This window comes from Candoia aspera, chromosome 4 (genome assembly GCF_035149785.1).
Source record: "Candoia aspera isolate rCanAsp1 chromosome 4, rCanAsp1.hap2, whole genome shotgun sequence".
In the NCBI taxonomy this organism is placed as follows: domain Eukaryota; kingdom Metazoa; phylum Chordata; class Lepidosauria; order Squamata; family Boidae; genus Candoia; species Candoia aspera.
In genome coordinates this window covers 58,896,492-58,911,584 of record NC_086156.1, presented here as the reverse complement: position 1 = coordinate 58,911,584, position 15,093 = coordinate 58,896,492, and the positions used below count along the sequence as shown (strand labels likewise).

Sequence of the window (15,093 nt, the reverse complement as noted above, 5' to 3'; positions counted from 1 at the left end):
TATACTGTACCATATATTAACTAAAGCCAGAAGACAGAATCCAATTGTTGTCAATAAAGAGCCAAGATGTATTTCATTCCATTCATAATTTAATTTTATCAACTGATTTTCAGCACAGTCCATGTCTTTTATAAAAGAACACAATACTGACAAGGACAATATGGTCATATCACATCCAAGAAGAATGAGCGGAATAATAGAACAAAAACAGAGGCTTTAGAAAAAAAATACCACCTACCACATAAGATTAGCAATCCAGTTGTCAGGATTATTTTAGGAAGACAAAGTTGCCATTTGAAGCCACCAAAGCTGTAGTCCTCTGTTAGCTTGGAGTAAGCCCGTGGAAAAAAAGTTCTTCTTGTCTCCAGGAATCTGTGTAATATTCCTTATAATATTTGCCAATACTGTGGGTAAGACAAAATGTTAACTTTCCTGTAGTATGACTCATTTTCATCATGGTTCTTTCACCACTATATTTATTTGTTATATTTACCCCCAGGCTCAAGATTAACTTTGTATTACCATTTTTTTTCTCTTCAACTTAGGTTGCTATTAGCAAAATCTCCAATTGGTCTTGGAATAAGCTATCTGTACTACAAAGGTATGAGAATGCTTGTAAACAAGATGCACAGATGTAGTGTTGCTGAATTTAAAATTATAGCTGTATCTCAAAAGATTCAAGATTCTTGCCTTGAAGTATTTATCTCCTTAAATTTATATTGACAATACTGTTGGGAATGTGTCAGTGGAGAGCCCTGTACCCTTGTGAGTAGCACTTGGCCATTCCCTTTTTCTCAATAGACAAACCAATATTCTTTCTACCCATTTTCCCCAAAATATACACTACTATTCTTACAGCCATCCAGATTATTGATGCTATATCAAAGTGACACAAGGTGACTCACAAAACCCTCACACTATTCATTTAGCAAGAAGCTTGAACCCCTCTGCATCAAGAAATTTCACCAAGTACCCCAACTTATTCCAACATTCCTAATGTTGTTTTTCTTGAACAGGAGTCTCAACAATTCAATTTCTCTGAATTCAAAGCATTCAGAGATATGCTTGGTGTCATGATCACCATTGCGATGCTTGTGACATTGCAACAGCTCACATAACAATACAAGGAAATGGGTACCGGGCGGATTAAGGGAAAAGGCAACTAGCTAACAAAAGAGAGCAACAGGTGCTGGCAACAAAATATCGACTCTAGCCGGAGGCGCGGAAGGAAGAGATACAATGTTGCAAAGAAGGTAATTGACAAGACCCGACCACGAGGCGCGCCCGAGCTGTCATAAAGATTACGAACCTGATCGCCCGGCAATGACCCATCACCGGCCGGGAAAAACAGTCAAGGAAACACCCGAGGCACAGGAGGGGCTCCACGACCCCTCACCTACCGGCAATGGAACCAACGGGGCTCGGGGCACACTCGGAGTAAGGAGGAGTGGAGCACTGACCGGCGCAGGCTATTTAAATCCTGTTCTGGTGCGCTCCACTCACTCTCAGCTTTTCCAAGGGCATGCATTCTATACTCAAATAAAACCAGAACCTAAGCCTACACTAGTGTCTGTGTTTTACTGGGTAGCAGGCAGAGCCTGGCACTTGGCAAAAGAGGGACAATGGAAATGCTGAGATAGCCACATCCTCCAGAAGGCTCGGTTCCAGCCAATTTACCTCAGGACAATACCTAAATGAGTATTTCTTTCAAAGTGGTAAATTATCATGGAAATACCATACCATACCATTCCATACCATGCAATTATATTGAAAAGTGATTAGTTACAGCTCATGCCTATGTGATAGCAATAAGATAGCAAGGAAGGCAGAGATTCCAAGATTTCAAACATACACAAAATAGTCTGTAGAGAGATGCTACAGGAAATTTCATCTATGTTCTCTATCCATCCATCCGTGGCAACTGCTAGCTTAAGTAAAACAAGCTATTCATATAATTGTGAGTGAACAATTCATTAAATTTTAATGACATAAAATTTTAATGTGACCACTGCTGCTGCACCTACTTTTTATAGCTCTAGTCCAACAAGTTGGATTCAACTTAGTTTCTATTGTGCTATTCATATGTTTAAACAACACATGTGTAAGGGCAGTAGCTAGCAATATGGGAACCAGAGCTACTCAGGCCAGAAAGCATTGTTGATGGTTTGTAAGTATGCAACAAGGCAGGGAAAAAGAGTCTGTTGACTTGAAAGGGCAGGAGGAAAAGAATTAAGATTTAGAGCCTGGGGCTGTGACCTGCCTTGATTTTTAGGTTCTGCAGTAGATTAATTGATTTTGATAATCTTTCTTGTCATGCAATAGAACAATTTTTTAAGTTTTATCAAGTCTGTAAAGCTTCTGCTGTTATCTAGCTACTTAATGTGTGTCATGACCCCGTTGCAAGGCACAAGGAGCCTCACAACGTGGATCATGATCATTAAGAAAGGAAGGAAGCAGATAATCAAATCAACGCTCAAACCAAGCACCCAAAGCACCCACACCCATGGACTCATATGCAGATGAATAGAAGAACTTCAGATAAGCAGCGATAACCCGCACCTGCTGCCCTGGAGGACACACCTGAACCAAGAGGACAAGGACAGCAACCGGGAAAACACCCACACAGCCATCAAGAAACCCATCAAGGGGAATGGGGACAATGGAGGGTGGAGGAGCACGGGACCCCGCAAGAGGGATATAAACAGGACACCTCACCACCGCACCCCCATTCCCGTTTTTCTCTCTGTCAGACCCGTTTCAATAAACCGGAAATCCTTAATCCCTATTAAGTGAGTCCGTGTCTTATTCGGAGTGAGGCTGGCCCTGACAATGTGGAGCTGAGATCCTAGAGAACAAAGATTTAGCTCTCTGTGACTAGTGTGAGACTGAGAACATGAGGGAAACAAGAGCAGGGCTGCCCTAATAACATCCCTGGGCAGTGCCATCTGTTTCTGCATTCCAGAAATGGTTGCCAGTCCATACAGTTTTCTTGGCAAAATTTTCAGAAGTGGTTTGCCGTTGCCTTTTTCCTAGGGCTGAGTGAGAATGACTGGCCCAAAGCTACTCAACTGGTTTTGTGCCTAAGGCAGGACTGGAACTCAAGGCTTCCTGGTTTCTAATCTAGTGCCTTTATCCACTACACTAAAAATGACTCTCAGGTTCAGGTTATTAATGGCTAGTATTCATGATATTATCAGCAAGCATTTGAAAAGCAATGGCTTAAATCTCTCTCTCCATCCATCCATCCATCCATCCATCCCCTGCTTGGGAACTTCCAGTAGGCATCTTCTTGGCCACAAAAAGAGCAAGTTGAATTAGACAGTAGGCCAAGCAGTGCTTTTGATTCATCCTCCAAATGGTGCTTCTGAGCTTGCAGAAGCATGAAGATAGCATCTGTCTGCAACACCATAAAGCAACCTCATTTTTTTCCTGTTATTAAATGGTCTTCAGAAAATACACAGATGCTTTCAGGTGTGGCATACAGGTCTTATACTCATGCTTCCTCATGCTCTGAAGCATCTTTAAGAAATTAAAGCTGAAGTTCTGCACAGCTTTACTAGACAGATTTTCAATTTGAGAATCTTCGTTCTGCATTCTTTTCTTAAATCCCATGGTTCCATTTCTGGCAAGTTTAAATTCAGATTAGTAACAAGGTTAGAGTCAGCCAACTGTCTGTGTCTGAATGTAAAATAGTAACAGTGAACAAAAGAAGAAGTAATACAGTAGTGCATAGGAACAGTAACAGTGAACAGGTATAGACACTCTAAGCAACTCCAGCCTGCTGCCCATTGTCTGTACCACAGTATAGAGAACAATGCAGTTTTGGTGTATGGCATCTCTCGTCAAACTATGTGTAGCTATAAAGACAAAGTCCACATAGTTGAAATGGAGTGTTGTTTTTGTTACTGCATTTTATTGTTGTATTTTAAATTCTATCAATTATAAGAACTGTGCTTAAATCTAATTAAAGAACACCATTATAGGCTGGTCCAAATCAACAGCTGAGTAATACCTTTATTATTACAAGTTAAAGTGGTACCAAACAATATGTAAGCTTTTAAGTTTTTCTGAACTCTTTGCATGTAAGATGTAGAAAAAGTAGGGAAAGGGGAAGAAGTGAAGAGAAAAAAAAGATGGTCTGACGTTCATAGTAAGCCCAAGTTCAAGTTATATTTTCCATTCAGGAAATGGAAGCACAAAGGCCATGGCTTAGAAGCCATATCTAAAAAAAAGTCATTACATAATTATTTATAAATATAAACATCCCCCAGGAATTACAATGTAATGATCTGCTGAGAACAATGGTGGTTACTGAGAAGTAGCCTACTGCTGTCAGGAAAGAAAGCCAGCAGTGGGCTGTGTGTTATACCATGAGTATCCTTATTATTCAATGCTGATTATGTGATCATGGATGGTACAGCGTGCCCCACCACTCCTCTTGTGGTACCAGGCAGGATGGGCATCATTGTCATTTAGCACTTGCCTGGATTCAGGAAGTATTATCTTCCACAAGCCTAAATTGTAGTTCCCATCATTTTCTGGGTAAAATGGGTAAATGTTAAACCAGTTTGAAGGCACTAGTTTGGATATCCTTTTAACCATTTTGATAAGAAGAAAGGTTCCAAGTTAATTTTCATTCCTAAGTTTGCTTTCCTTCCTGTTTACAAATGGTTTCAGCACTCTTTTTCACAACAATCAATCATGACTTTCTTCTTGCCTTAGCGTGACATTTCCTGTTAATTTTACCTAGACATTTCCAATTGGCTTTCAGTATTTTGTAAAAGCAGAAGGAAAATCAGTCTCTCTGCATACAGATTATAGCAACCAAAAGCTATAACAGGGGGCATCCTTCAGATGCTTTTCCTCATTCCTGTTGTTTCTGAGATAGACATTGATTTTGCTGAAGATGGTCCTGCTACACAAGGAAATCCAACTTGCATTATGAGTAATTACTTCACTGTAAATCCTGTTAAACACAGTGGGATCATGCATAGGATTGTAGTGTTAGGTTGGTGGGAATGATTGAACAGGTATGGGATGGAAAGAAACAATCAGCATTTTTATTTAAAAGCTGAAGCTCTGCAATAGTTAAAGCATCCTCAGACTCGTCTGGCATTAATCAGCATAACAACATGGATTTCAAAGGAGCTACACTATGTCCATTAATGCCAGTGAAGAGTTTGTGTCTTTGAAGTTACATTTTCTTATGCATTACTAAAGCTGTAATTCTTTGGATTTCCACAGGCACAAAATTGTATCATTATATTGTTTTAAGGAGTCTTCCTTCCTTCCTTCCTTCCTTCCTTCCTTCCTTCCTTCCTTCCTTTCATTCATTCATTCATTCATTCATTCATTCATTCATTCTTGGAAATCTTCTCAAAGTCTTCTAAACACTCTCTCTCAGAAATTAAAATCTAATTTTATTGAAAATATCCTAGAAGCGGGAACCAAAGTGTACCTTCCCATAGAGGTTTTAGAATCTTTTTTTCTCTCTCTGAACAACAGAATCCTTTCTCCCATTGCTATTTTTCTTTTGAAATGCCTCTTCATTTCAAAATCAGCTCATTATATAGCATGAGGTGACAATGCTGTTTGAGGAGCACAATCCCAAAGAAACTCCTGTGGCAGAAAGATCATGTTCCATGGTTTCTGGGATCCACACCTATCTGTACTGTTTGTTATTATTTATTAGGAAAAGAAGGAATTCTTTTTGCTACCTTAAAAGCTGTGCTTCTTAATAATAGGGCTATATGAAGTCTGAACACTTCAAAGGGTGCTTTGTTTGGAACAAATCCTTGATCTAAGTGCCACTTTGAGGCTGCTCTGCAAAGAGATGTAGTGCCTGATAGTTACTGGAGGCTTGAAAGTTTGAGAGACACTTTTATTCTTCTGTTCATTCACAGAAGACACTTCTGGCAAACTAAAGTGGCTGGCTGAATTAAGGCAACCCACCTCAATACTTTCATTGGAAATAGCAAGGAAATATCCCTTGCTTTTTTGAGGTGAGGCACTGCATTGAATCATTTCTTCCATCCTATTCAAGGCAGCTCCACGTGGTGAAGTGGTGTCACTTTGCACAGGTCTACTAAATAGTGAATCTGTTACAGTGCAGAAAATAAGGAACAGTGATAGAAATGCTGAACAGTTACACATGTAAGTCAACACAACAAATCAGAAAACATGTTGATGCAATGCTAATATTGAACGAGTTCAATGCCAGATAAAACCAAGCAATAAAAAACATGAATGAATTTTCCAAACTGAACAAATTGAAACAAACAAATTGAACAAAAAATGACTTTAGGAGCCTACAGTGCATTGATTGATTCATTCATTATGTGCCATCAAGTTGTTTTCAATCTGTCCCTAACCTGGTCTTTCAGATCTTCCAATGGTGTACTCATCACCACTGCAACTGAGTCCATCCATCTTGCTGATACTTATCTCTTCTTCTCTCTCCTTCCACCTTTCCCAGCATTAGCGTCTTCTCCAGAGAGCTAGGTCTTTGTGTGATGTATCCAAAGTAGGATAATTTGAGCCTGGTCATTTGTATCTCAAGTGAGAACTCTGGTTGATTTGTTTGATGATCAACTGGTTTGTTTTCTTGGCTGTCCACATTATTCTCAGGAGTCTTCTCCAACACCAAAGTTCAAGAGCATCAATATCCTTCCTATCCCTGCTTCTTCAAAGTCCACTACAGTGCATATGGGCAAGACAATAAGGAGATGTTCCCTTCCCACATTCTGTTCACTCTGTTCATCAGGGATAGACTGCTAGATTAGTCATGGAGAAATATTGTACTCTCTTCCTCCAAGAACAAAGTACTGGAAACTCATAGAGGGAGAGAATACTTTTTCTACTATTTTGGATGCTGTGCTGAACATTGAGAAAAGAAAGCTCACTTCAGTACTCAGCAGAGAAAGAAACTGCTCAGGGATGAAGCTCTCCACCCCACCAGCCCTGCCCCACCTGCCCACTCTATGGGCAGGTTGCAGCATTTCCATTCTTTCCAAGTATCAGCAGGGAAACTAATCAGTCTCCCTACTGAGGAAACAACAAGCCACTCTCCCAGGAGCAGACTGCTGAGAAAAGGAAGCCCCTTTTTCAAGGTATGTAACAAGAAGATGCTGAGCTGGAATTCAACAGCAGTCTTGACTTACAAATGTGTTATTTCCCCTCTGCCATTCTGGAAGTATGATACAGGGAAAAAAAAAGGAAGGAAAGAGAAAAGGAGGGATAGAAATAAGGAAAATGAATCAGAGAGTGAAAGGATGTACTGTATGTGATCATCCTCCTTAAAGAGGCAAATCTGTCTGCAAATGTCATCAGACTCTGCCAGGAAACTGAAAAATAGTAAAATGAAAAGTTAACAGACTTTAACACAAAAGCCACTGCCCCTAAAATGTGGCAGACTTCATTCAGGAAAGGCCACTACATCTAACTTCAACTACTTCTGTCAAAATAAAATTTAAAAAGTAACCATGCACTGATATTCAGTGACTGTCAATGGGAAACATAAAGCTTTAGATTTCTGGTCTTGCAAATGCTGCATGAATCTGAATTTGTATCTGACAGAAAACCAGCCCTTCTATCTCTCTACTTCTGAAGCCAATTTGAAGTGCACCTGAGACTGATCTGGCTTATTTTGATTAGTTTCAGATCTACTGATAAATCAAAACATTATAAACAGCAGTGTGTTTATATGTTTGCAGGTATACAGAGAAAACATAGGACAATAAGCTTACTATTTGTGCCCAATGATCTGTCTATCAACCATGTTTACACATCACCCATTAACTGAGTGCCTTATTCTGCCCCCTTAGGCCCCTCCCACTTTACACATCTCCCTATATTTCTGTGCTCACTGTGAAAGGAAATTCCATTCTTTCCCATATCCTAATGTCAATCTAATAGCAGTTCTGCATTTGACTTCTTCACCACTGGGGAAACTGCCTTCTTGAAATGTGGTATTCTACTTTTCCCACAACCCAGCTAAGCAACTTGATCAACTGGTTGGAAAAGATCAGGTCACTGCTTTTCCACTACTAATGGGACTGGGAAATTAACTATATGTGGTAGATTTCTATGAGAAAGGAAGAAACTTTGTTGCTCATGCTTTCCTCCCAGCTACCCATTCAAGATCATTTTTCCCATTAGCATTAGGAGTGGGAAATCAGTGAACTTGAATATAAATATTGGGGTGAGGAAGACTAGGCTCTTTCATTCCCTCCCAGTTACTATCTGGAAGAACCTATCTCAGGTCTGATGCTGTGCACTTTTTGTCATACTCTTTCTTGCTTTTAAATCCAGATTTCCATATCCTACCCATGCTCTCCATTGAACCATTAGTTGTTATGGTCTCTATGTATATGTTTCCTTTCAATTCAAGCAATCCCACTCTCCCAACTTCCTTTGGAGGCTTCTAGCATTTTCCAAGATACATGGTCAATGTTTCTGTCCCTCAGGCATTTGACAAAAACCATTAGGTCTATGCAAACCTTCAGAGAGGTGATTTGATTTCATGAAGCTTCAGCTGAACAATTCCAGTGAAGCAGATTTGCAAATTGAAGTAGGGACCCCCTTCAAGGTAGAGTGATTCATGGCCTTTCAAGTGCATCACTGATTTGAGATGCTTCTATTGCTTCTGGGGTTGTGATAGGACATATACAATATGGCAACTTTATTTTCTTATGTGGAGATTGGGATTAAGTGATATGATGGTCTCTCAAATATTAGAGAGTCAGGATAGTGTAGTAGTTAAAGTGTTGGGCTAGGAGTGGTTCTAGTCCACCCTTAGGCATGGAAGCTATAGTAGCTGGATGTCACTCCCCCTCAGCCTTAATCAGCATCAAACTCTGTGACAAACCCTCCTGTCACATCATGTTTTAATAGCTTAGTTGTAAGAATTTGGTCAGCAAGTGAACCCTGTAACCACATGGGACAATCAGAAAGAAGAAAGATTAAGAAGACAACAACAATAACAACAACAACATGGACATGGACATGATTTGAATCAATTCAGGGTTGACTTACACTGAAATGGTGTATCACTTTGGGCAATTCCACACTACAGACTAAACTGCTTGTCTCCCCTGCTGCTCCCAGCTGTTTCTTAAACCAACTTTAGAAACCCCATCCAGATTGCACTGGGTTAGCAATGGGGCCAGTCTGCTGCTCAGTGAAGACTGTGGGTACCACAAGACCCAAATGGTCATTGTTCTGCTTGTTGCCATACCCCTCCATGCAGGGAAGGCAAATCTCACTGACTGCCTTCCGTGCCTGCCTTTTCCTTTTAGGGGCTGTTCCTGCCTCCCTAGTCCCTGTGCCCTTCCTCTTCTTTCCTAGATATTTGTACTTAGGGATCCATCCACACACAGCCTTTCCACATTATCTCCATGGATACTAAGGCATACCTCCCTTTTCTGCTTTTTTCCCTCTTATTGTAGGATAATATTTCTAATGCTGTAATAATTAAAGCAACAGAACATTCCTCTCTATGTCCATGGAAATGATGTTGCATGGAAGAACTATTGTTTGTAGAAACAAAGTACAATGATCCTACATTGCAACTTAAAAATTTTTTTTTAAATTAAGGGAAGGGAACCTTTGCGGTACTATAGCCAGGGGGTGGGAAATCAAGGGAAGCATGCATCACTTAGCCTGGGCAGAAAGCAAAAGGGTGGGAGATATAAGAGTTGAATGGAACAGGAGCTTTTAGGGTTGAGGATGGTCCATTCACTTAACAAGCCATCATGGGATCTACTACAAGATTATAAAAGAATATAGAGAACATAGCAGGCCAGTAGGCCAGGATGAAATAGCTACACAGAGCGGCAACTGGGGAGGAGGAGACATGCCAGGTGTTGCAGCCAATAAGAGCTGTGCTGAATAATTATTAATTATTGTGCAGTCCTGGAGACCATCTGCTCAGAAGGGCTTAAGATACCTCAGGCTGGAAAAGAGCAATTTTGAATCAAAACTGTAAAACAGGCACATGGGGTAACTTGCAATCGTCTGGAAGTGTGATGAGGATGGCATCATCTGTTCCTGTACTCAGCCTGTACTGGTAATGGGCCAAACAAAAAGTGTGGAAGTGTCCTTCCTGTTGTATTCTCATAGCAGATCTTTACTCTGTCCCCATTTGAGCACACAGAACATTTTTTCACTTTTATTCCTTAGACATAATTTGTCCTGAACTGGACATTGTTTCAAGTTCATGTTTCTTTGATGGTTTATTTACTGTGAGCAATTAGCCATCCAAAAGTTACAAAGTAGTACTGAAGTAAAATTTCCAAGACCTAGTTATTTTCATTGGAAGTTGTCAAGAATGAAATGGAATGCCTAAAGATTGACATCTTAGGCATTAGTGAGCTGATGTGGACTGGCATTGGTCACTTCAGATCTGACAATCATATGGTATACTATGCTGGGAATGAAAAATCGAAGAGGAATGGCGTGGCATTCATCATTAAGAAGAATATTTCAAGATCAATTCTAAAGTACAACGCCGCCAGTGTAGACTAATATCTATACGCCTACAAGGAAGACCAGTTAATACTACTATTATTCAAATTTATGCACCAACCACGAATGCTGAAGATGAAGAAATTGAAAACTTTTATGAAATGCTGCAACCTGAAATTGATCAAACATGCAGTCAAGATGCTTTGTTAATTATTGGCAACTGGAATGCAAAACTTGGAAACAAAGAAGAAGGAGTTGGAAAATGTAGCCTTGGTGACAGAAATGATGCTGGAGATCGCATGATAGAATTCTGTAAGACCAATGATTTATTTATTGCAATACTTTTTTCCAACAACACAGTCAATGACTATATACATGGACCTTGCCAGATGGATTACACAGAAATCAAATTGATTACATTTGGGGAAGGAGAAGATGGAGAAACTCAATACTATCAGTTAAGACAAAGCCAGGAGCTGACTGCGGGACAGATCATCAATTGCTCTTGTGCATGTTCAAGCTGAAGCTGAAGAAAATCAAAGCAAGTCCAAGAGTGCCAAAGTATGATCTAGAAAACATCCCACCTGAATTTAGAGATCACCTCCAAAATAGATTTGATGCACTAAACACAGATGACCGAAGACCCGAAGAGTTGTGGGAAGACCTTAAGAACATAATATGCGAAGAAAGTGAAAGGTCATTAAAAAGGCAGGAAAGAAGGAAAAGATCCAAATGGATGTCAGATGAGACTCTGGAACTTGCTCTTAGATGCCGAGCAGCTAAAGCTAATGGAAGAAAGAATGAAGTAAGAGAGCTAAATAGAAAATTTCAAAGGGCAGCTCAAAAAGATAAGGAAAAATATTATGATGAAATATGCAAAGACCTAGAGCTAGCAAATCAAAGAGGAAGAACACGATCAGCATTTCTCGAGCTGAAAGAGCTGAAGAGAAAATTCAAGCCCCGAGTTGCTATCCTTAAAGATTCTATGGGCAATACACTAAATGACATGGGTAGTATTAAGAGAAGATGGAAGGAATATACAGAATCACTGTATAAAAAAGAGTTAGTGGATGTTCAGCTATTTCAGGAGGTAGAATATGATCAAGAACCATCAGTACTGAAGGAAGAAGTTCAAGCTGCGTTGAAGGCATTGGCGAAAAACAAGGCTCCAGGAATTGATGGATTACCAATTGAGATATTTCAACAATCGGATGCAGTGGTGGAAGCACTTACTCCTCTATGTCAAGACGTTAGGAAGACAACTGACTTGGCCAACTGACTGGAGATCTGTATTCATGCCCATTTCAAAGAAAGGAGATCAAACAGAATGTGGAAATTATCAAACAATTTCATTGATTTCACATGCAAGCAAAATTTTGCTGAAAATAATTCAAGGTTTGCAGCCTTACATTGATAGAGTACTACCAGAAGTCGAGGCTGGATTTAGAAGAGGATGCTGTATGAGAGATATCATTGCTGATGTCAGATGGATCTTGGCTGAATGTAAAGAATACCAGAAAGATGTTTACCTCTGTTTCATTGATTACGCAAAGGCGTTTGACTGTGTGGACCACAACAAGTTATGGCTAATATTAAGAAGAATGGGAATTCCAGAGCACTTAATTGTACTCATGTGGAACCTGTACACGGATCAAGAGGCAGTCGTTAGAACAGAAAATGGTGACACCGAGTGGTTCAAAATTGGAAAAGGTGTGTGGCAAGGTTGTATACTTTCACCCTACTTATTCAATATGTACGCTGAACAAATAATTCGAGAAGCAGGAATGTACAAAGAGGAATGGGGTATCAGAATTGGTGGAAGACACATTAACAACCTGCGATATACAGATGATACAACTTTGCTTGCTGGAAATGAAGAAGACTTGAAGTACTTGCTGATGAAGATCAAAGATTATAGTCAGCAATATGGACTACACCTGAATGTGAAGAAGACAAAGATACTCATAAGTGGACCAATAAAAAATGTCACAATAAATGGAGAAGAAATTGAAGTCGTCAACGATTTCATTCTACTTGGATCAATGATCGATGCCAAGGGAAGTAGTAATCAAGAAATCAAATGATGTATCGTGCTGGGAAAATCTGCCATCAAAGACCTATCTAAAGTTTTCAGGAGTAAAGACATCACTTTAAAAACAAAGGTACGTCTGACTCACGCCATGGTCTTCTCAATTGCCACATATGCCTGTGAAAGTTGGACATTAAAAAAGGAAGATAGAAGAAGAATTGATGCATTCGAATTGTGGTGCTGGGGAAGATTACTGAAAATACCACGGACTGCCAGAAGAACAAACAAATCAGTTTCAGAAGAAATACAACCAGAATGTTCCCTAGAGGCGAAGATAACTAGGCCTAGACTCTCATACTTCGGGCACATCGTCAGAAAAGACCGATCACTTGAAAAGGACATCATGTTTGGTAAAGTCGAGGGCCAGCGGAAAAGAGGAAGACCTTCAATGTGATGGATTGATACAGTTACAGCAACAACGGATGCAAACATTGGAACAGTCAGGCATGTGGCGCAAGACTGAACAGCATTTTGTTCTGTTATACATAGGGTCACCATGAGTCATAAACAACTGGACTGCAACTAACAACAACAACAACAACAGTTATTTTCATAGCAGTACATATACCCTGCTTTGTGAACTTCATGTTGACTCTAAATGCCCAAAATAAACATTAGATATAATTATCTTTTAAAAAACAAGCAAAAAGATATTTATTCATTTAGCAATCCACAAAAGGACACAGGAGACATTCATTGTTTTTAAAAACACTTTCCAAGAAGGTGGAAAAGATGAGAGTGGTGAGAGTAGCTGACTAGTCCCTTCTTCGTTGCTTTTGCAAATGGAATTTTGGTGAGAGAAATAGTATGAGTCTTTTATTATTGAAATAAATGTTGGCAGAGTGCTAGGAAAGCATTTGGCCCAGGAGAGATCAGAAAAGTCACACACTAGGCATTTCTATAAAAATAATTTTATTTACAGAAAGCAAACATATTTACAAGCTTCTGCATTCTTACAGGCTCTCAGTGAGAGCTGCTTAACTCTCTACATGCCTACACAGAAGGGAAACTGAAACTAAAACAAGTCCAGGCAAGTCCTTCTCCCCAGGTGCAAAAATTAACATCCGAAAAGAGGACAATTAAATTCAACCTCTTCACCCAAAATGATTAGTTACCATAGTAACCTTAATCTGTAGTAGAAAACATATTAACAATAAACTACAAAATTAAAAGAACGGTTGCATAGCAGTCAGCAAAGCTAAACCATATTCACTTGATCCTGTCCCAGCCATGCATGATATTAGGCTTTTTAAAAAATAATTCCAAAATAAATAATTTGGTTTCCTTTGAAAAAAGTGATTACTTGAGATTTCAGACATCTTAACAAGATTATTAACACATTTAATTTGCACATAGATAAAGGCAAAAAGGGACGCGGTGGCGCTGCGGGTTAAACCGCTGAGCTGTCGATCGGAAGGTCGGCGGTTCGAAACCGCGCGGCGGGGTGAGCTCCCGTTGCTCGTCCCAGCTCCTGCACACCAAGCAGTTCGAAAACATGCAAATGTGAGTAGATTAATTGGTACCGCTTCGGCGGGAAGGTAACGGCGTTCCATGAGTCATGCTGGCCACATGACCCGGAAGTGTCCTATGGACAACGCCGGCTCCAAGGCTTTGAAACGGAGATGAGCACCGCCCCCTAGAGTCGGGCACGACTGGACTTTACGTCAAGGGAAACCTTTACCTTTAAAGGCAAAACACAGCACAGCAGTCCTACGAAAAGGAAATCTACTGCTTCACTTTACTCTCTCAAAAGGCCATCAAGAACTATAAACCCTCTTCCCTCTTCCATTTCCAGAAAGTCAGTATCTTTGTTATTTTATGCCAGGCTTCCAGTAATATTGGACCTGTAATTTCCAGATTTTGCAGCAATGCTGTCTGGGAATTCTGAGAATGGAAAATTCAATATATCTCGAGTCCAAAAGACTGTGCAACAAAGTATGAAAGAAATGGCATGTTAGATTATATCATTAGGAGAGGATGAGATTTGGTAGGTTCTGTTTTTCAAAATCCTCAGGGAAGATTTAGCAACCTTATGATTATTGGGGAGGAGGAATAATCAGAGATCCTGTTTCATTAGGCAGGTGATTTGTCTGAACTAAATCAAAGGAGTATGATTATCCAACATTTCAAGTCTACAAATGCTTTTTAAGCTATCAGAAAATGTATTTTGGGATGTGGATGAGAAAAACCATTGGTTGCATACTGTTGTCAAAGCACATGCAATTGCATAAGAAATTGTTATGCAATTGGCACAAAGACATTGGGATGGGATCAGTGTAAATGGCTTCATGCTCTTTACGTGTGCTTCTGAACTTAGAATAACACCTGAATAAGCATTCCTCTCAGTATGGGTTCAATAGCTGTAGGAATACATGTACGAATCTGTAGATGGAGTCTCTTGTTTGTGTTTCTGTTTTTTGCTCATGGAAACTACACTGAGTAGGGCAAGAGCTGTTTTATGCTGGAGCTTGATAGCCACAAACATAAAATGATGGTTTACTGCTTCATATATGAGTGTGACAGATATTTCATTTATTGTG

The 15,093-nt window shown here is 39.8% G+C and overlaps 1 long non-coding RNA gene across 1 annotated transcript in view; it reads right to left on the bottom strand.

Annotated features, from left to right (window-relative positions):
- Positions 1-15,093, bottom strand: part of LOC134496221 (uncharacterized) — a 63,857-nt gene that overhangs the window by 21,968 nt on the left and 26,796 nt on the right. The window contains exon 3 of the long non-coding RNA XR_010067880.1: positions 239-404. This is a non-coding gene — a long non-coding RNA (uncharacterized LOC134496221). The remainder of the gene's footprint in view (positions 1-238; positions 405-15,093) is intronic.